We start from the raw sequence: 22,853 nt of genomic DNA on the forward strand, positions 1-22,853 counted from the left end.
TCATACCTTGGGTCACAAAACAAGCCTTGGTAAATTTAAGAAAATTGAAATAATATGAAGTATCTCTTCTGACCACAATGCAATGAGACTAGATATCAATTACAGGAAAAAAACTGTGAAAAATACGAACACATGGCGGCTAAACAATACAATACTAAATTACCAAGACATCACTGAAGAAATCAAAGAGGAAATCAAAAAATACCTAGAAACAAATGACAATGAAAACATGATGGCTGAAAACCTATGGGATGCAGCAAAAGCAGTTCTAAGAGGGAAGTTTATAGCAATACAATCCTACCTCAAGAAACAAGAAAAATCTCAAATAAACAACCTAACCTTACACCTAAAGCAATTAGAGAAGGAAGGACAAAAAAAAAAAAAACCCAAAGTTAGCAGAATGAAAGAAATCATAAATATCAGATCAGAAATAAATGAAAAAGAAATGAAGGAAACAATATCAAAGATCAATAAAACTAAAAGCTGGTTCTTTGAGAAGATAAACAAAATTGATAAACCCTTAGCCAGACGCATCAAGAAAACAAGGAGGAAGACTCAAATCAATAGAATTAGAAATGAAAAAGGAGAAGTAACACCTGACACTGCAGAAATACAAAGGGTCATGAGAGATTACTACAAGCAACTCTATGCCAATAAAATGGACAACCTGTAAGAAATGGACAAATTCTTAGAAAAGCACAATCTTCCGAGACTGAACCACGAAGAAATAGAAAATATAAACAGACCAATCACAGGCACTGGAATTGAAACTGTGATTAAAACTCTTCCAACAAACGAAAGCTCAGGACCAGTTGGATTCACAGGTGACTTCTATCAAACATTTAGAGAAGAGCTAACACGTATCCTTCTCAAATTCTTCCAAAATAGAGCAGAGGGAGGAACACTCCCAAACTCATGCTACGAGACCACCATCACCCTGATACCAAAACCAGACAAAGATGTCATAAAGAAAGAAAACTACAGGCCAATATCACTGATGAACATAAATGCAAAAATCCTCAACAAAATACAAGCAAAAAGAATCCAGCAGCACATTAAAAGGATCATACACCATGCTCAAGTGGGGTTTATCCCAGGAATGCAAGGATTCTTCAATATATGCAAATCAATCAATGTGATACACCATATTAACAAATTGAAGGAGAAAAACCATATGATCATCTCAATAGATGCAGAAAAAGCTTTCGACAAAATTCAGCACCCATTTATGATAAAAACTGTCCACAAAGTAGGCATAGAGGGAACTTACCTCAACATAATAAAGGCCATAGATGGCAAACCCACAGCCAACATCGTTCTCAATGGTGTACAACTGAAACCATTTCCACTTAAATCAGGAATAAGACAAGGTTGCCCAGTCTCACCACTATTATTCACCAGAGTTTTGGAAGTTTTAGCCACACGAATCAGAGATGAAAAAGAAATAAAAGGAACCCAAAACGGAAAAGAAGAAGTAAAACTGTCACTGTTTGCAGATGACATGATACTATACATAGCATCTAAAGATGCTACCAGAAAACTACTAGAGTTAATCAATGAATTCAGTAAAGTAGCAGGATACAAAATTAATGCACAGAAATCTCTTGCATTCCAATACACTAATGATGAAAAATCTGAAAGAGAAATTAAGGAAATACCCCCTATTACCATTGCAACAAAAAGAATAAAATACCTAGGAACAAACCTACCTAAGGAGACAAAAACTGTTTGCAGAAAACTATAAGACACTGATGGAAGAAATTAAAAATGATACCAACAGATGGAGAGATATACCATGTTCTTCAATTGGAAAAATCAATATTGTGAAAATGACTATACTATCTAAAGCGATCTACAGATTGAATGCAATCCCTATGAAACTACCAATGGCATTTTTCACAGAACTAGAACAAAAAATTTCACAATTTTTATGGAAACACAAAAGACCCTGAATAGCCAAAGCAATCTTGAGAATGAAAAACGGAGCTGGAGGAATCAGGCTCCCTGACTTCAGGGAGACTATACTACAGTATATACTACAGTCTATACTTCAGTAGACTATACTACAAAGCTACAGTAATCAAGACAGTATGGTACTGGCACAAAAACAAAAATATAGATCAATTGAACAAGATAGAAAGGCCAGAGCTAAACTCACTCATATATGATCACCTTATCTTTGAGAATGGAGGCAAGAATATACAATGGAGAAAAGATAGTGTCTTCAATAAGTGGTGCTGGGAAAACTAGTTAGCTACATGTAAAAGAATGAAATTAGAACACTCCCTAACACCATACACAAAAATAAACTCAAAATGGATTAAAGACCTAAATGTAAGGCCAGACACTATCAAACTCTTAGAGGAAAACATTGGCAGAACACCTTATGGCATAAATCCCAGCAAGATCCTTTTTGACCCACCTCCTAGAGAAATGGAAATAAAAACAAAAATAAACAAATGGGATGTAATGAAACTTAAAAGCTTTTGCACAGCAAAGGAAACCATAAACAAGATGAAATGACAACCCTCAGAATGGGAGAAGATATTTGAAAACCAAGCAACTGACAAAGGATTAACCTCCAAAATATACATGCAGCTCATGCAGGTCAATATCAAAAAAACAAACAACCCAATCCAAAAATGGGCAGAAGACCTAAATAGACATTTCTCCAAAGAAGACATACAGATGGCCAACAAACACATGAAAAGATGCTCAACATCACTAGTTATTAGAGTAATGCAAATCAAAACTACAATGAGGTATCACCTCACACCAGGCAGAAATGGCCATCATCAAGAAATCTACAAACAATAAATGCTGGAGAGGGTGTGGAGAAAGGGGAACCCTCTTGAACTTTGGTGGGAATGTAAATTGATACAGTCCATATGGAGAACAGTATGGAGGTTCCTTAAAAAACTAAAACCAGAACTACCTTATGACCCAGGAATCCCAGTACTGGGCATATACCCTGAGAAAACCATAATTCAAAAAGAGTCACGTACCACAATATTCACTGCAGCACTATTTATAATAGCCAGGACATGGAAGCAACCTAAGTGTCCGTCGACAGGTGAATGGATAAAGAAGATGTGGCACATATATACAAGGCAATATTGCTCAGCCATAAAAAGAAATGAAATTGAGTTATTTGTAGTGAGGTGGACGGACCTAGAGTCTGTCATACAGAGTGAAGTAAGTAAGAAAGAGAAAAACAATACCATATGCTGACACATATATATGGAATCTAAAAGAAAAAAAAGGTTCTGACAAACCTGTGGGCAGGACAGGAATTAAGGATGCAGACGTAGGGAATGGACTTGAGGACACAGGGAGGGAAGGGTAAACTGGGATGAAGTGAGAGAGTGGCATGGACATATATACACTACCAAAAGTAAAATAGATAGTGGGAAGCAACTGCATGGCACTGGGAGATCAGCTCAGTGCTTTGTGACCACCTAGATGGTTGGGATAGGGAGGGTGGGAGGGTGGGAGGGAGGGAGATGCAAGAGGGTAGAGATATGGGGATATATGTGTACTATAGCTCATTCACTTTGTTATAAAGCAGAAACTAACACACCATTGTAAAGCAATTATACTCCAATAAAGGTGTTTAAAAAGTAAATAAATAAAAAATAAAAACACAGAAATGGAGAAATCAGAATATGCTAATTTTGGGTCCAATTTGTGTCTGAAACAAGAAATGGAATCACTAGGGAATTTTTGGCATAGTGTTGATATTGTAAATTTTCCTCAGGTTTTTCACGTTGTTCAGTCAGCCTTTATCTCCAAGTTATACATGTAGTGACTCTCTTTCTAAGTTAGTGTAAGCCCTCATGTAGTTTCTTAAATTTACTACCTTTTAAATTCTATATGCATGTCATATATGTTGTTTTTGTATGCCTCTTATATTTTATAAGGCCTAGGTTATATTCAAATAGCTTTTGATATCATGCAAAAATTTACATTTTAGGTTTTCTGTGTAGACAACTTTATCCATGATATTTCTATCAGAAATTCCACTTTAGCTTATTTAAGAAATATTACTGGTAGATCTTAGTGTTTTATTGGTCACAGGGTAAATGGAAATTCGAGGTTATTATCAGGAAAACGTGTTCTCAGGGTAAAGATTGAATGCACAATAAATAAAACTCTTTTTAAGACCTTGTAAAGATTTAAGATGATGTCTCAAAAATATTTTTGAATAGACAAAAGGTCTTCTATGAATCTTGTCATGATTTTTAAATCCACTTCACTAAACAAGAGAGCTTCTGCAAATCTTAAGGGTTGTGTTGTAGAGAAGCTTCAAAGGAGATCAAGATGGAGAAGGGAGTATCTTAAAAGATTTGTATGAGTGACGTGTGTCTGATGGAGTCTAACCGATACATAAGAGACCCAAAACATTCTTATAAGAATTTTATCAGCTTGGACTAAAAGAAGACATTTTGTAAGATTAAAAGTCTCCATGCTTCTTTTTGCAGAAAGCAAGCTTGTACATTTCAATTCCTTTTATTCTGGATTTCACTTTATGATAATATTACTTAAAAAAGGAGTACAACTATTTGAGATCTGGGGAAAGGCAAGTGCATTTTTCATTTGGGAAGACTATAAAAAATTTTTGTCCAGAAGGTGTACTGTGATCGTTTTAAAACTTGATAGATGTCCTTTGACACTCCTCTAATGTTGAAGTAGGATTTACGGCCACTCCTGTTAAACATGGCCAGACTTGTGACTCCTCTTACCAATATAGTGGAAGTGACTCTATGGGACTTCCATAACTAGGTCATAAATAGTTGTGCAGTATCTGTCTTGGCCACTGGGAACATTTGCTCTTGCAGCTCTTAGTTACTGTGTCAGAAGTTTGTGTACCCTGACACCATCCTGCTGTCCAGTCCTTCCACCATCCTTGCTCAGGCACTAGATACGTGTGTGAGGAAAATACCACAAAAATGGATGCTACAGACCCAGTCGTCCTAGTCTCCAACCGTGCAGAACACCTGTAGCTCTTTCAGTCACCCGGAATGAAAGCCCAGATATCATAAAGAATTTAAGAAGTATTTATGCTATGTGCTTTTTGAATTTCTGAACCAAGAATCTTTGTAATAAAATGGTGGTTGTTTTATACCACTATGTTGTTGGATAATTTGTTATGCAGAAGTAGATGACTAGAACAGAAATGTGTGGGGATTTTGAAATATTTTAATCAGAATAGCATGACCTTTTCTTTTTAGAAAAGATCACTCTGGCTGCTTGACAGAGAAGTGTTTGAAGAGAAGGTAAGTGGAAATGGTATCACTAAATAGTTTTAATTGAATTAGATCAAGTAGGACATGATGACAGTTTCTCAAAGAAAGTTTTGGCATGTAATGGAGAGAAACAAGTCCATTTTGCAGGTAGAGCCATGACCATCAGTTATTATTTGGTTGCCAAGTTTATAGAACTACAGGTTAACCTAGGTCCATATTCTCTAACTTTATTATGCAGACAGACCACTGGCTATCTGTCTAAATATAGATTCTGATTTAACATTTCTGAGCCGAGGCCTGAGATTCTGAATTTTTAACAAATCCCCTAATGATGTTGATGCTGCTCGTCTGTGTTTTACCTGTTGAATGGTGTGTTTCCAAGTTACTGTTGCCACGGATAAGATGTGATTGTTCCTTGGAGGTTTTGAAATAAGCTAGCAATAGCTACAGATTTGTTACATATAGAGGGAATAGTTGCAGTATCTAGAAATAAAAGCAGGCTCAAATCAGGTATGATGTATGCCAATAGTCAAACCTTGCATGGATCTTTTAAGCAAAGCAGAGTTTGCTAAACTTAAAACTGCTCTTCATCTCAAGCTTGTTATATTTAAATTGAAAAATGCCAAAGCTACAGATTGATTAGGTTTAATGATCTCTGTGTACACCAACACACACTCACACACACACACACACACACACAAGCACTTTAATATTGAACATCTAGCAAATTGTCTGACACTTCATAAATTTTCAATAATTATATTTGCCTCAATAATCTTTCTGTTATGATTCCACCTATTTTATATTTTTCTTCTTTCACTGATTTTTAAATTATTTTTATGTTTCTGTTTCTTGACATAAAAATGAATGACCTAAATGAAAGTAAATATAACAAAGACATTTTACTCTACTAATTATTTATTTATTTAAATTGTTCTACATCATAGATACATATTTATGGTGTACAGTTCCATAGAACTTAACACATGTATAGATTTGTGTAACTAACACCGTAATCAGGTAACACCGTAATCACAGAACAGTTCCCACCACTACAAAGCTCCCTTGTGCTGTCCCTTTACAGTCACACCTTCTCTCCAGACTAACCACTGGCAACCACTGATCAACGTCCATCAGTATGGTTTTGTCACTTTGAGAATGTAATACTATATAAGAGGAATCATGCAGTATGTAATATTTTTATTCAGCATAATAATAATTTAACTAATGTTCACTGACTGTAAAATATATATGGATACCATTCTTTAAAAATTGTTAGTAATAATGGTTTTAGGACCACACAGAAAGTTTTTTCTGTCTTTGGCCAATTTTGTTAAGTTATGTTATCTAGATGTGTGTTGATAGTAGATTTTAGGACTGTTTTAGAAATATGAGACAAAAACCTGTCAACATTTAGGAAACACAACTAAAGGACTTAATCATCAAAAGAAAAATACCTAAACTGAAGTGAATTTAAAAGGAGCTTCAGCAGACTCTAGCCCATACCTATCAGTTCAATAATTATCAAAGGAAGATAGCTTGAATACATAAGCACCACATTGAAATGTAAACTTATATGGTATTTATGGTGATATATTCATTTGATTATATGTTTCTTTGTGTGCAATATTTATAATTATTTTGAAAATGTTTCCTCAAATTTTTGTGTTTATCCAGTCTAAGTCATTTAGTTCTGGAGCTTTCCTTCACTGTATCAAATAGTTGGTGCTTCAAGAAAGGGTATACTAGTGACTAGACTTACTAGCTTACTGTTGTGTTTTGAAAGTCAAATTATTATTTGTTGGTGTGAGATAATAATTTTGAAAGTTAGGTTTTGAAATGAATGTAGAAAGTAATTCTACATATCTAGAATTTCTCTATGTATCTAGTAAACTCAGATCATAGAACTTTTCTGATTCACAGAGGAAGAGAAGCAAGGAGGTGTTGTAAGAATATTTGCACTATATGGGTACGGTAGCCTTCCACCTTGTGGAAGTGTTTTGCCGAAAGCCTTACTTTCGGTTTCAAGGTTCGTAGCATTCGCTGGCAAAGTAACCACTCTACACTCAGTTAAACAAGAATTTAGAGAGAGTTTATTGAATTATCAAATATTACAGTATACTAATAAAGAAAAGAATAGTATAACTAACTAAGAAAGAATAGTAAAGACAGAGGTTTATACATCACCGAATTGGGGAAGCACCTACATCCAGATCCAAGCAGTGCTGGGAAGTCCCTTGAACATCAATCTGGAGTCCCAGTTGGGAAGGTCCCGGGTGGTGCGTCCATCCCACAGGTGAGATTTACGTTTGCCACTCGAAGGAGCCCATCTTTTAGCACCAGGCCGCAGGCTGATAACAATCAGCCTACGTGCAAGTTTGCAGCTCTGATTGCTGTCATAAATGCCTAGGTCTTAACTTGTAAGTCTTGGAATGTTCTTGATACCCGGGGGCTGGCCAGACCCTCAAGGTGCGAGAAGTCCCATGACTTACCCTCTGTCTTATCTAGTGGTTTACAGTGCAAACTTTCGCCACCACTGCTGGCCTGGGTGTAGCTCAGCAATTTGGCACGCAGCCAGCTTTAGCGTCACTATCCGATCAGAGAGAGGCCTAGTGCCGCCTCTGAAGCCTGAACAAGACTACTTTACTAGCTTCCCCAATAGGAGGGCATGGTGATATTTGTCAGGCCTAAAGGAGAAGAAAGGAGAAGAAAGGGAAAGGGGGGCTGGAGAAAGAGAGAGAGAGAGTTTTTTTTTTTCATGTAAATAGATAGTAATAATTTGCCAGTTTTTTTTCCCATTTATTTGCATCTAAATCTTGTTTTCAAAAAACACAGACTTAGTAAAACTGAACATTACTTTCACGTCTTTATTTTTTATTTATTTTTTAAATTTTTTTTAATTCTTGAATTTTATTTTATTTCTTTCTTTATACAGCAGGTTCTTATTAGTCATAAATTTTATACACATCAGTGTATACATGTCAATCCCAATCGCCCAATTCATCCCACCCCCAACCCCCCCACCAGTTTCCCCCCTTGGTGTCCATACGTTTGTTCTCTGCATCTGTGTCTCAATTTCTGCCCTGCAAACCAGTTCATCTGTACCATTTTTCTAGGTTCCACATATATGCGTTAATATACGATATTTGTTTTTCTCTTTCTGACTTACTTCACTCTGTATTACAGTCTCTAGATCCATCCATGTCTCAACAAATGACCCAATTTCGTTCCTTTTTATGGCTGAGTAATCAGGTCTTTATTTTAAGGCATGTTATTTTGAACTTATCTGAGAAACAAATCACTAATCAGTGATACAAAGAAGGAACAAAAAATCATTAATAAACAATTATATCAACTGGTGCAGGAAATAAGCAATTAGAACTTACATGAAGAAAAATCAATACCCACATGTAACTTTTTCCAAAAAGAAATTTCAAAGCAATAAAAGTCGGACTTACTTTACTAATGAAAGCTAGATAACCAAAATTGAAATGCTAAATAGAACACGATAAGGACAATTCCTGGCCATTAAACAATAACTAGAAAATGTAGGTAGATATATCCAGACTTTAAAATATTCATAATTGAATTTATTTTTACTGAATCTATATAAAAGATACTATCAACTGTAATTTTTATCATTTTTTCACATATTTTTCAAATAAATTAAATACTAATCCTTAAATTGAATATTCTTTGATCATTACAATTAAATTTTACTTTATAAATGACATAATACAATTAGAATACACACACAAATGTACACATATACCCCTTGGACAGATACCCTCTTTTGGATCCTACAGTTTACTGCCAACTACAGCTGTCCTGATTCTTAGTTCAAAGTGCTTATTCAAAATACAGTCAAAAATATAACTTCATAATATCTCCATTTGTTATCTAATTATCTCATTATGCTTTGCCTTTAAAAAATATCTCATAAACATTCTTAATATCCCTAGTCAACAATATATACATAGTTATCATCAAATGATTATGAAATATTGAGGAAAGAGACATTTTACAAGACACAAGGAACCTAAATAATTTAGTGAGGGTCTGAGACTCTTATTCTTGGATAGCTGAATTATAACTTTCATGTGCAGTGAGCTTTTTTAGCTCAAATAAATCCCATCATTGTTTATTTCACTCCAAGAATTCACTTACATAGCTATCATATTTCTCTAATAATTATAGTTTAGTGATCTATACCAACTCATATTGACTTACTATTAAGGAATATATTCTTGGGTTTATAAGCACAGCTAAGCAAATATTACAGTCCTCAAAGAGCTTGAAATCAAGTTAGAAAAACAAAACACTTAAAAAGATGAGAAATATCTACTCATATAGATTGCTCAGATAGTTGGTTAAAATCTATACTCTTTCAGATTCAACATTTAAAACAATTTTTCTTTTTAAATTTTTCTTTCTATAGTAATTTAATTGCTAGTATCTACATGTTAATAAATGTTGTATATATGACATTTTTAACCATTCAAAACTTTTTTGCTTTAGTCATTTGTTAGTATATTTTTCCTCTTAGCTATTTATATTTATATTATATTTACACCATAATTTACTTTTAAGAGAAGAAAAGAAAACTCAGATTCTTTACAAGACAGCATCCATAACATCTGGAATACAATTAAAATAGTTCCAAGAGTTGTGAAGAAGCAATAAAATTTCACCAACAACTAGGAATTAAATAAATAAATAAATAATAAATATAGACTCAGAAAACTTTATGTTGGAGTTTTAAGTTAAGGGCTTAGAAAATGCTATTATAAACATGTCTAAAGATTTAATGTAAATAATGGATGTAATGGAACCAATGAAGATTTTCTACTGATAAATATAAAGAATATAAAGAGATAGATAAAAAGTCTAGAACTGAAACATATCTTATATAACATAATAGATGAATGTAAAGACAGATTGAATACTGCAAAAGAAAAGATTAGTTAAAATTTGAAGATAGGTCAAGAGAAGCTGTCTAAGCTGAAGTGCAGAGGAATAGGGGAAAAAAAGAAAAAAGAAAAAAAAAAGAAGAGAAATATCAAAGCAGAAATAAACGTTAGAAGAACTAATGCACACATTTTTCAAATTTTATGAAATAATATTAACTCGTATATCAACAAAACAACAAACCCAAAGCAAGACAAACAAAAAGAAAAACAACCTTAGGTAGATCATACCTAAGTCAGTGAAAACCAGTGTAAATAGGAAATTTAAAAGGCAATCAGAACACAAAGCAAAAAAACCCCCAAAAAACAATTTACATATAAAGAAAAACCAAAAAATTCCACTGATTTCTAAATAGAAACAGTACACAAGGTTAACAGACAATAGGATGACGTCTTTAAAGCTTTAAAAAAAAATGGCAGACTGTATAGCTTTATCAGGAGAAAACATGCTTGATAAATGAAAGTGAAACAAAGACTTTGAGATAAACAAACGATTTTAAAACGTTTTTACTAGCAAGCCTGCAGAAAGAAAGAAAGAAAGAAGAAAGAAAAATCGAGAGACAGAAAGAGGGAGGAAGGGAGGAAGAAAGAAAGGAAGGAAGAAAGGAAGGAAGGAAGACAAAGAAAGTACTATAGACCAAAGGCAAATTATATCACATAGAAACATAGATCTATACAGAGGAATGTAGAACAATATGAATTATAACTAAATGGATAAGTGTAAAATACTTTTATCCAGTTTTAAGTTTAATAGATGGTTGACTCTTTAAAGAAACAAAAAACAATAGCAATGTGTTGTAGAAACTATTTTAACTTGTTATTTTATATTGGAGTATAGTTGATTAACAATGTTGTGATAGTTTCAGGTGTACAGCAAAGTGATTCAATTATATATATACATGTATCTATTCTTTTTCAAATTCTTTTCCCATTTAGGTTGTTACATAATATTGAACAGAATTCCCTGTGCTATACAGTAGGTCCTTGTTGGTTATCCATTTTAAATATAGCAGTATGTACATGTCAATCCCAAACTCCCTAACTATCCCTTCCCCCCGGTAACCATAAGTTTGTTCTCTAAGTCTGTGAGTCTGTTTCTGTTTTGTAAGTTCTTTGTATCACTTATTTTTAGATTCTACTTATAAGCAATATAATATGATATTTTTCTTTCTCTGTCTGACTTACTTCACTCAGTATGACAATCTCTAGGTCCATCCATGTTGCTGCAAATGGTGTTATTTCATTCTTTTAAATAGCTGAATAATATTCCATTGTATATATATTGTAGAATTTTATAACCTATGTTGAAGTAAAATTTCTGCCAACAGTAGCACAAATAAATGGATGCAGAAATTGTTATGAAGCTATGATGATACTAGTTAAAACAGATCTCAAGACAAGAAATGCTAATGGAGATAAAAATGTATTTTTCTTAATAATAAAAAAGTTAAGGGAAGGGAGTAGGAGATACAAACTGTTAGGTGCGGGATGAACTACAAGAATATGTTGTGCATTGCGGGGAATAGAATCAATATTTTATGACAACTATGAATGGAGTATAACCTTTAAAAATTGTAAATCACTATGTCGTACACCTGTAACTTGTATAAGTTGTACAGCAACTTATACTTCAATAAAAAATGATTTACTCAGCACCTTTTACATGGCAAGCAATGTGCACTCTACTTAAGCTACTTCACTGCATTCAATTCAAAAAAAAGTTAATTTATCACCTTAATAACATAGAAAAGTGCTAATATATCCAGATGTGTATTAATTTAATAATAGCACAAAAATAGATGAAGGAAAAAAGTTGTGACAAATAAAGGTAAAGACAAACTCTCAGATGGAGATTTTAAAGTCCTTTCTCAATAATTGATTGAAAAATAAACAAAAATGGTATTAATTATTTAGAAAGCCACAAAAACAACCATTTTAATTGATATCTGTGCAATATTATACTTCAACAACTGAAAAATGTATAGTGTTTCAAGTGCATGAGGCATATTTACCAATTTAGACCATATGCTCCACCACAAAAAAGCCTGAATAAACTTTAAATTATTGAAATACTATAAATATTTTTGAAAAACAAAATAAAACATTTAAATTAGAAATAAATAAAAATATCTGAACGAAAAACCCAAATATATGCAAATTAAACAGTTCATATCCATGGGTAATAAAAATTATGATATAGTAATATATTATTTTTAGCAAATGGTAATACAAAAACAGTGTCACAAATTGTTGGATAGTGTTAAAACTGAGTTAGAGGCAAATCTATAATTTTAAATAATGACATTAAAATGAAGAAAATTCTTGAATAAGTTATCTGTTTTCCCCTTAAGCTAGAAAACAAACAGCAAATTAAACCCAAATTATTTAGAAGCTAATACATAATAAAGGTACAAGAGGACATCAAATGAATAGAAAAGAGAAGAGAAACAGGAAAAATCAACGAAACAAATTTTATTATTTGAAAAAAATGTTATGCAAAAATAAAATCCTAGCTAAAGTGCTCAAAGAAAAGAGTGGGGAAATATAAATTATCAGTATCAAGAATGAAAGAGAAGATATCCTACATAACACACAATTAAAATAAGTATCAGAGACTCTCACAAACAGTTGCATGATAATAAACTGGGCATCTTAAATAAAAAGGAAAAATTCCTTTAAAGATAAACACGACCAAATATTCCTCAGGAATAATATAAAATCTGAATAGTCCTATAGCTATGAAAAAAAGAAAAAAAAAGAAAAACTCTACTTATAGAAAACTCCTGCCCCCAAGTGGCATCACAAGTACTTCTCTCACAGAATCTTTTTTAGTCAATAGAGGGAAAAAAGAACACTTCTGTGTTAATTTTACAAAGTGAGAAAATCATGGAAGTGAAAATATTAAAGGATATTACAAAAAGAAAATTACAATATCTCTTATGAAAATATAATTAAAATTCTGGACAAAACTGCTATCAAATTCTTTCCAGCAATATGTAAAAAAGAATGAAAAGACAGATAACTACATACGTTGAAGAGTATGTGAAGAAAAGAGAATGCTCATGCATTGCTGCTGGTAATGTAAAATGATGCACCTTAGTAAACATTTTTGCAGTTTCTTAGAATAGTAAGCGTAATTTTTTAACATATGACCTAGCAATCAGCCACACCAGGGGCTGTATGCTCAAGAGAAATGGTATATGTTTCCACACAGAGACTTAACGTATGGATGGGTCTTTGCAGCATTATTCATAATAACAAAAATTGGAAACAACCTAAGTGACATTCACTTTGTGACTGGATAGACAAAATATGGTATACATAGAATGGGATGGTATTGAACAATAAAAAGGAATTAACTACAGATACATGCTATGATGTGGCTGAACCTTATTATGCTCAGCTAAAACAAACCAGACATAAGTGACTGTATATTGTATTACTTTATTTTTTTTTACTAGATCTTTATTGGAGTATAATTGCTTCACAATACATTGTTAGTTTCTGTTGCACAACAAAGCAAATCAGCCATATGCATACACATGTCCCCATATCCCCTGCCTCTTGAGCCTCCATCCCATCCTCCCTATCCCACCCTTTTAAGTCATCGCAAAGCATCGAGTTGATCTCCATGTGCTATGATGTTGCTTCACACCAGCCAACTATTTTACATTCAGTTGTGTATATATGTTGATACTACTCTCACTTCGCCACAGCTTCTCCCTCCCAACCCATGTCATCAAGTCCATTCTCTAGGTCTACCTCTTTATTCCTGCCCTGCAACTAGGGCAAATTGAAGAATAAAAACCATATGATCATCTCAATAGATGCAGAAAAAGCTTTTGACAAAATTCAACTCCCATTTATGATAAAAACTCTCCAGAAAGTGGGCATAGAGGGAACCTACCTCAACATAATAAAGGCCATATACAACAAACCCACAGCAAACATCAATCTCAATGGTGAAAAACTGAAAGCATTTCCTCTAAGATCAGGAACAAGACAAGGATGTCCACTCTCACCACTGTTATTCAACATAGTTTTGGAAGTCCTAGCCATGGCAATCAGAGAAGAAACAGAAATAAAAGGAATCCCAATAGGTAAAAAAGAAGTAAAACTGTCACTGTTTGCAGATGACATAATACTATACATAGAGAATCCAAAAATGCCACCAGAAAACTACTAGAGCCAATCAATGAATTCGGTAAAGTTGCAGGATACAAAATTAATGCACCGAAATCTCTTGCATTCCTATACACTGATGATGAAAAATCTGAAAGAGGAATTAATGAAACACTCCCATTTACCATTGCAACAAAAAGAATAAAATACCTAGGAATAAACCTACCTAGGGAGACAAAAGACCTGTATGCAGAAAACTATAAGACACTGATGAAAGAAATTAAAGATGATACCAACAGATGGAGAAATATACCATGTCCTTGGATTGGAAGAATCAATCCTGTGTAAATGACTATACTACCCAAAGCAATCTACAGATTCAATGCAATCCCTATCAAGTTACCAATGGCATTTTTTACGGAACTAGAACAAATCATCTTAAAATTTGTATGGAGACACAAAAGACCCTGAATAGCCAAAGCAGTCTTGAGGGAAATAAACGGAGCTGGAGGAATCAGACTCCCTTACTTCAGACTATACTACTAAGCTACAGTAATCAAGACAATATGGTGCTGGCACAAAAACAGAAACATATATCAATGGAACAAGATCGAAAGCCCAGAGATAAACCCATGCACCTATGGTCAACTAATTTATGACAAAGGAGGCAAAGATATACAATGGAGAAAAGACAGTCTCTTCAGTAAGTGGTGCTGGGAAAACTGGACAGCTACATGTAAAAGAATGAAATTAGAACACTCCCTAACACCATTCACAAAAATAAACTCAAAATGGATTTAAGACCTAAGTTTAAGACTGGACAGTATAAAACTTTTAAGGAAAATATAGGAAGAACACTCTTTGATATAAAAAACAGCAAGATCTTTTTTGATCCACCTCCTAGAGAAATGGAAATAAAAACAAAAATAAACAAATGGGACCTAATGAAACTTAAAAGCTTTTGCACAGCAAAGGAAACCATAAACAAGACGAAAAGACAACCCTCAGAATGGGAGAAAATATTTGCTAATGAGTCAACTGACAAATGATTAATCTCCAAAATACATAAACAGCTCATGCAGCTCAATATTAAAAAAACAAACAACCCAATCCAAAAATGGGCAGAAGACCTAAATAGACATTTCTCCAAAGAAGACATACAGATGGCCAAGAAGCACATGAAAAACTGCTCAACATCACTAATTATTAGAGAAATGCAAATCAAAACTACAATGAGGTATCACCTCACACCAGTTATTACAATGTGCATCATCAGAAAATCTACAAACAACAAATGCTGGAGAGGGTGTGGAGAAAAGGGAACCCTATTGCACTGTTGGTGGGAATGTAAATTGATACAGCCACTATGGAGAACAGTATGGAGGTTCCTTAAAAAACTAAAAATAGAATTACCATATGATCCAGCAATCCCACTACTGGGCATATACCCAGAGAAAACCGTAATTCAAAAAGACACATGCACCCCAATGTTCATTGCAGCACTATTTACAATAGCCAGGTCATGGAAGCAACCTAAATGCCCATCGACAGACAAATGGATAAAGACGATGTGGTACATATATACAATGGAATATTACTCAGCCATAAAAAGGAACGAAATTGGATCATTTGTTGAGACGTGGATGGATCTAGAGACTGTCATACAGAGTGAAGTAAGTCAAAGAGAAAAAGAAATATCGTATATTTACGCATATATGTGGAACCTAGAAAAATGGTACAGATGAACCGGTTTGCAGGGCAGAATTTGAGACACAGATGTAGAGAACAAACGTATGGACACCAAGGTGGGAAAGCCGCGGGGGGCTGCGGATGGTGGTGTGATGAATTGGGCGATTGGGATTGACTTGTATACACTGATGTGTATAAAATTGATGACTAATAAAAACCTGTTGTATAAAAAAATAAATTAAATTAAATTCAAAAATTTAAAAAAAAAGAAATAGTGGTGAGAGTTGACATCCTTGTCTTGTTCCTGATCTTATTGGAAATGCGTTTAGTTTTTCACCATTGAGTATGATGCTTGGAGTGGGTTTGTCTTATATGGCCTTTATTATGTTGAGGTAGTTTCCCTCTATGCCTATTTTCTGGAGAGTTTTTTATCGTAAATGTGTGTTGAATTTTGTCAAAAGCTTTTTCTGCATTTATTGAGATGATCATATGGTTTTTATTCCTTAATTTGTTAATGTGTTGTGTCACATTGGTTGATTTGCATATACTGAAGAATCCTTGCATCCCTGGGATGAATCCCACTGATCATGGTGTATGATCCTTTTAATGTGCTGTTGGATTCTGTTTGCTAATATTTTGTACAGGATTTTTGCATCTATGTTTATCAATGATATTGGCCTATAACTTTCTTTTTTTTATGATACCTTTTTCTGCTGTTGGTATCAGGGTGATGGTGGCTTCGTAGAATGAATTTGGGAGTGTTCCACCCTCTGCAATTTTTTGGAAGAGTTTGAGGAGGATTGGTGTTAGCCCTTCTCTAAATGTTTGATAGAATTTGCCTGTGAAGCCACATGCTCTTGGACTTTTGTTTGTTGGAAGATTTTTCATCACAGTTTCAATTTCATTACTTGTGATAGGTCTGTTTATATTTTCTAATTCTTCCTGTGTTCAGTTTTGGAAAATTGTACCTTCCAAGAATTTGTCCATTTCTTCATGGTTGTCCATTTTATTGGCATATAGTTGTTTGTAGTAGTCTCTTATAATCCTTTGTATTTCTGCAATGCCAGTTGTGATTTTTCCTTTTACATTTCTAATTTTGTTGATTTGCATCCTCTACCTTTCTTTCTTGATAAATCTGGCTAAGGGTTTTTCAATTTTGTTTATCTTCTTAAAGAATGAGGTTTTAGTTTTATTGATCTTTGCTATTGTTTTCTTTGTTTCTATTTCATTTATTTCTGCTCTGATCTTTATGATTTCTTTCCTTCTACTGACTTTGGGTTTTCTTTGTTTTTGTTTTTCTAGTTGTTTTAAGTGTAGGGTTAGATTGTTTATTTGAGATTTTTCTTGTTTCTTGAGGTGAGATTGAATTGCTGTGAACTTCCCTCCTAGAACTGCTTTTGCTGCATTCCATAGGTTTTGGGTCATCGTGTTTCTTTGACATTTGTTTCTATGTATTTTTTTAATTTCTTCTTCAATTCTTCAGTGATTTCCTGGTTATTTAGTAGCACACTGTTTAGCCTCCTTATATTTGTATTTTTTACAGTTTTTTTGCTGTAATTGACTTCCAATCTCATAGCATTATGGTCAGGAAAGATGCTTGATTTGATTTCCATTTTCTTAAATTATCCGAGGCTTGATTTGTGACCCAAGATGTGATCTATCCTGGAGAATGTCCCGTGTGCACTTGAGAAGAAAGTGTATTCTGCCACTTTTGGGTGGAATGTTCTATAAATATCAATTAGATCAATCTCATTTATTGTGTCATTTCAAGCTTGTGTTTCCTTATTTATTTTCTATTTGGATCATCTGTCCATTAATGTAAATGGGGTGTTAAAGTCCTCTACTATTATTGTGTACCTGTTGATTTCTCCTTTCACAGTTGTTAGCATTTGCCTTATGTATTGAGGTGCTCCTATGTTAGGTGCATAAACATTTATAATTGTTATATCTCCTTGGATTGATCCTTTGATCATTATGTAGTGTCCCTCCTTATCTCTTGTAACAGTCTTTATTTTAAAGTCTATTTTATCTGATATGAGTATTGCTACTCCAGCTTTCTTTTGATTTCCTTTTGCATGGAATATCTTCACTTTCAGTCTGTATGTGTCCCTAGGTCTGAAGTGGGTCTCTTGTAGACAGCATATATGTGGGTCTTGTTTTTGTATCCATTCAGCAAGCTTGTGTCTTTTGGTTGGTGCATTTAATCCATTCACGTTCAAGGTAATTATGGATATGTATGTTCCTATGACCATTTTCTTAATTGTTTTGGGTTTGTTTTGTAGGTCCTTTTCTTCTCTTGTGTTTCCCACTTAGAGAAGTTCCTTTAGAATTTGTTGTAGAGCTGGTTTGGTGGTGCTGAATTCTCTTAGCTTTTGCTTGTCTGTAAAGCTTTTGATTTCTCCATCGAATCTGAATCAGATCCTTGCCGGATAGAGTAATCTTGGTTGTAGGTTCTTCTCTTTCATCACTTTAAGTATATCATGCCACTGCCTTCTGGCTTGTAGAGTTTCTGCTGAGAAATCAGCTGTTAACCTTATGGGAGTTCCCTTGTATGTTATTTGTCATTTTTCCCTTGCTGCTTTCAATAATTTTTCTTTGTCTTTAATTTTTGCCAATTTGATTACTGTGTGCCTTAGTGTGTTTCTCCTTGGGTTTATCCTGTATGGGACTCTCTGTGCTTCCTGGACCTGGGTGACTATTTCCTTTCCCATGATAGGGAAGTTTTCAACTATAATCTTTTCAAATATTTTCTCAGACCATTCCTTTTTCTGTTCTTCTTCTGGGAACCCTATAATTTGAATGTTGGTGTGTTTAGTGTTGTCCCAGAGGTCTCTGAGGTTGTCTTCAATCCTTGGCAGTTATTTCCACCATTTCATCTTCCAACTCACTTATTCGTTCTTCTGCCTCAGTTATTCTGTTATTGATTCCTTCTAGTGTATTTTTCATTTAAGTTATTGTGTTGTTCATCTGATTTGTGTGTTCTTTAGTACTTCTAGATCTTTGTTAAACATTTCTTGTTATTTGTCAGTCCATGCTTCCATTCTTTTTCTGAGATTCAGGATCATGTTTACTATCGTTACTCTGAATTCTTTTTCAGGTAGATTGCCTATTACCTCTTCATTTATTTGGTCTTTTAGGTTTTTACCTTGCTGCTTCATCTGTGACATATTTTTTTGCCATCTCATTTTTTTTCTTTTTTAGGAGTGGGATTGTGTTCCTGTTTTACTGGTTGTTTGGCCTGAGGCTTCCAACACTGGAGTTTGTAGGCTATTAGGTAGAGCTGGGTCTTGGTGCTGAAATGAGGACCTCTGTGAGACCTCATTCCGATGAATATTCCCTGGGTTTTGAAGTTCTCTGTTAGTCCAGTGGTTCAGACTTGGAGCTCCCACTGCAGGAGCTTCTGCCCAAACCCGGGCTCATGAACCACAATCCCACAAGCTGCGTGGGGTAGCCAATAAAAAAGAACAATAACAAAGTAAAAAACAAAATTAGACTAGGAAACTAACAGACATGTTAGAAAGAATATAAAAATTAAAATATAGATGAATCAACAACCAGAAGGTACATAAGTACCACAATAGTAAAAAAGAGGAGGAGGGAAAAGAAAAAAAAAAAGAAAAAGAAAAAGTGGGGGGAAGTTCTTGGCTGTGGAGGGCGGGGCCTAAGCAAGTGTGAGATTTTGGTGGTGAGTGGGGCCTATGCTCAGGACCCACACGTCTGGAAAAGCCCTGGGGGCTGTGCGAGGTGGGGCTTAGGCTCAAGGAACAGAAGGGGCACAGGCGTGCCCCCCACCCCTTGTCTCAGAGGACAGAGGACCTCACCTGGGAGCCCAGCAGGTCTCCTGGGCTCAGGTGGGTAGAGCAAAGGCCCTCTTCTCCTCTCCTGCTCCTCCTGGCATCTGGGAGGGTCCCTCCCACCTGCTTCTCCTGATCTCCCCATCCTCCCTCCTATGCCCCCAGGACCAATGTGGCTGGGGTGGGAGGGAGGGGCCTTGGAGGGCAGGGCACCAGCCTGGGAGCTCAGCGGGCTGCCAGTGCTAGAGTGGGCGGGGCAGTCACCCTCCACTCCTCACCTGCTCCTCCTGGAGGGCCCCTCCTGCCTGCCTCTCCTGTTCTGCCCCCAAGGACCCATGCTACCTGGAGGGGACTTTGGAGGGGCGCGGATCAGCCTGGGAGCTCAGCAGGCTCTGTATTACTTTCTTATATGAAATGTTTAGGAAATGAAAATCTATAGAAACAGAGAAGTAGATTAGTGATTGTCTGGGATAGGGCAGAGGTTTAACAGAAAATGTGTGTGAAGAATCTTATTAGAATGATGAAATGTTTTAAAATTTATTTATGGTAATGGTTGCACAACTTCATACATTTACTAAAACATCATTGATTTGTACACATGAAATGAGTAAATTATATGTGTGAAATAGACTACAATAAAATAATTTTTAAAAAGAAGGAAAAGTTTGTCTCATATTAAAAAGTCAATTAATATAATTCACTACATTAACAGAATGAAGGAGAAAAACAACACATCTCAATATTTGAATAAAAAATCTTTAACAGAATTGAACACACATTTAAGCTAAAAAATAAAAATTAGAATAGAAGTGAACCCCTCAATCAGATAATCAGCAACTAAGAAAAAAAAACCTCACATAAGATAACTTCTCATTTTCAGGGACTCTATATTTTCAACTTAAAACTGAGAACAAGGTAGAATGTCTGTTCCTACCTCTTAAGACTGGAGACCTTATGTAATGAAAAAATAAAGAATTTGATAAGAATTAGAAAGTAAAAGTAAAACTATTTCTATTTGCAGTGATAGGATTATAGAAAATTCTAAGTTATAAACAAAAAAACCCTACAAAAACTAAGAAATTATTGTATTAAAATTTTTGCATATGAGGTGAATATACAGTCTATTTTATTTTTATATAACTACAAAATTTCTTGTTCTAGAATAATAATAAAAAAGCATTTCCCATTAAAACAAGATCAGGAAATAGAATACTTGGGTTTAAATGTATCAAAAGTTGTAGGAACTCTATGTTTAAAACCTCCCAAAGCCACTGAAAGGGGGAAAAAAAAAAAAAAGACAAATGAAAAGATGGATCAATCTTCATAAATAGGAAGACTCAAATTTGTAAGATGTCCTTTTTCCCAAAATATTCACCTCCAAAGTCTGGTAGTCGTTTTGCAGAAATTGACAAGATGCATTTAAAATATATCTTATATTTAGGCAGTTGAACTCAGGGCGAGGCAGAACCCCCTCCCTCCTTTTTAGCTCAGTGGATCGTGTCCAGGTCCTCGGTGACAACTGTTGTACTGGGGAAGTTACTGGGTGGTGCCTGCGCAGGAGATGATGTCATTTCCAGTAACAACGCAGGAATCAGAACAAACACAGCCACTACAGAAACACTACAGCATTCTGCGCTATCAGTTTAGCGGACCCAAAAGGAGACTGACTTCAAACTTACACAGAAGCTAATTGAGATTCCAAAGCCCTTTGGGGTTTTTGAAGAGTAACGGGAACAACAATGCAAGAGTCTAACTTTGGAAAATGTAACCTGGTAAAAGAGTGAATACAAGAAATCTGTGAAAACAAGAATCTTCCACAATCTGTGATTGAAAATGTTGGAGGAAAATTTTTTTACACTTGGATCTTACAGATTAGGAATATATACAAAAGTTGCCAATATTGATGTGTGTTGCACCAAGAGAGATTGATTGAAGTGACTTTTTCACCTCATTCTATAAATTGAAATTACAGGAAGAAGTGAAAGATTTAGGAGCTGTTGAGGCATTTGTGCCAGTTATCAAACTGTGCTTTGATAGCTTAGGGATTGATATTTTGTTTGCAAGATTAGCACTGCAGACTATTCCAGAAGATTTGGACCTAGGAGATGACAGTCTGCTTAAAAAGTAGATAGAATATGTGTAAGGGATCTAAACAGTTTCAGGGGAACCAATGAAATTTCACATCTAGTTCTAATCATTGACAACTTCAGGTTAACTCTGAGAGCTATCAAACTGGGGGCCAAACTCCACAACATCTATTCCAATATATTAGGTTTCCTTGGTGGTATTTCCTGGGCTAAGTGAGTAACAGGAACCCGTCAACTTTATCCAAATGCAATAGCATCAACTTTTGTACATAAATTTTCCTTGGTGTTTTCTAAATGGTATGTGTTTAGAGTATATTAAAATAAAATTAATTTTAAAATAAAAAAATATGTCTTACATTTAAAAAATATTGGATAGCCAAATGATCATTAAAAAGACATACACTAATTGATTGTGAGTTACTCTATTTTCACATTAACCAAAAGAGTGTGGTATGAACATGAGGATAGAAAAGTACAGAAGATATTTATATGAACAGACATTTAAATTGTCAATAATATTTTTAAAAATCTCCTCAAAGAAAACTAAAGGAAAATGGAAAGTCTTTGAAACAAATGGCTGGAACAACTTATAAACATATAAAAAAGTTGAAATTTGTCACTTATCTCTCTCCATACATCAAAAATTAATTTGAGATGAATCAGTGAGATAAATATAAACACAAATATAAAGTTCCTAGAAGAAAACATGGGAGAATATTTTCTCAGATTTTGAGTGGACAAAGTTTTATTTTATTTTATTTTTTTGAGAAATTGTATGTTTTTTTTTTTTTTTTTTGGCTGTGTTGGGTCTTCCTGCGCGTGGGCTTTTCTCTCTAGTTGTGGCGAGCGGGGGCTACTCTTCGTTGTGGTACGCAGGCTTCTCATTGCAGTGGCTTCTCTTGTTGTGGAGCACAGGCTCTAGGCATGCAGGCTTCAGTAGTTGCAGCA

The 22,853-nt window shown here is 34.6% G+C and overlaps 1 pseudogene; it reads left to right on the forward strand.

Moving 5' to 3' along the window:
- The first annotated feature begins 21,382 nt into the window (after positions 1-21,382).
- LOC137761633 (poly(A) polymerase alpha pseudogene) lies at positions 21,383-22,224 on the forward strand (annotated as a pseudogene).
- Positions 22,225-22,853: the final 629 nt, after the last annotated feature.

Source organism: Eschrichtius robustus, chromosome 3 (genome assembly GCF_028021215.1).
Source record: "Eschrichtius robustus isolate mEscRob2 chromosome 3, mEscRob2.pri, whole genome shotgun sequence".
Lineage (NCBI taxonomy): Eukaryota > Metazoa > Chordata > Mammalia > Artiodactyla > Eschrichtiidae > Eschrichtius > Eschrichtius robustus.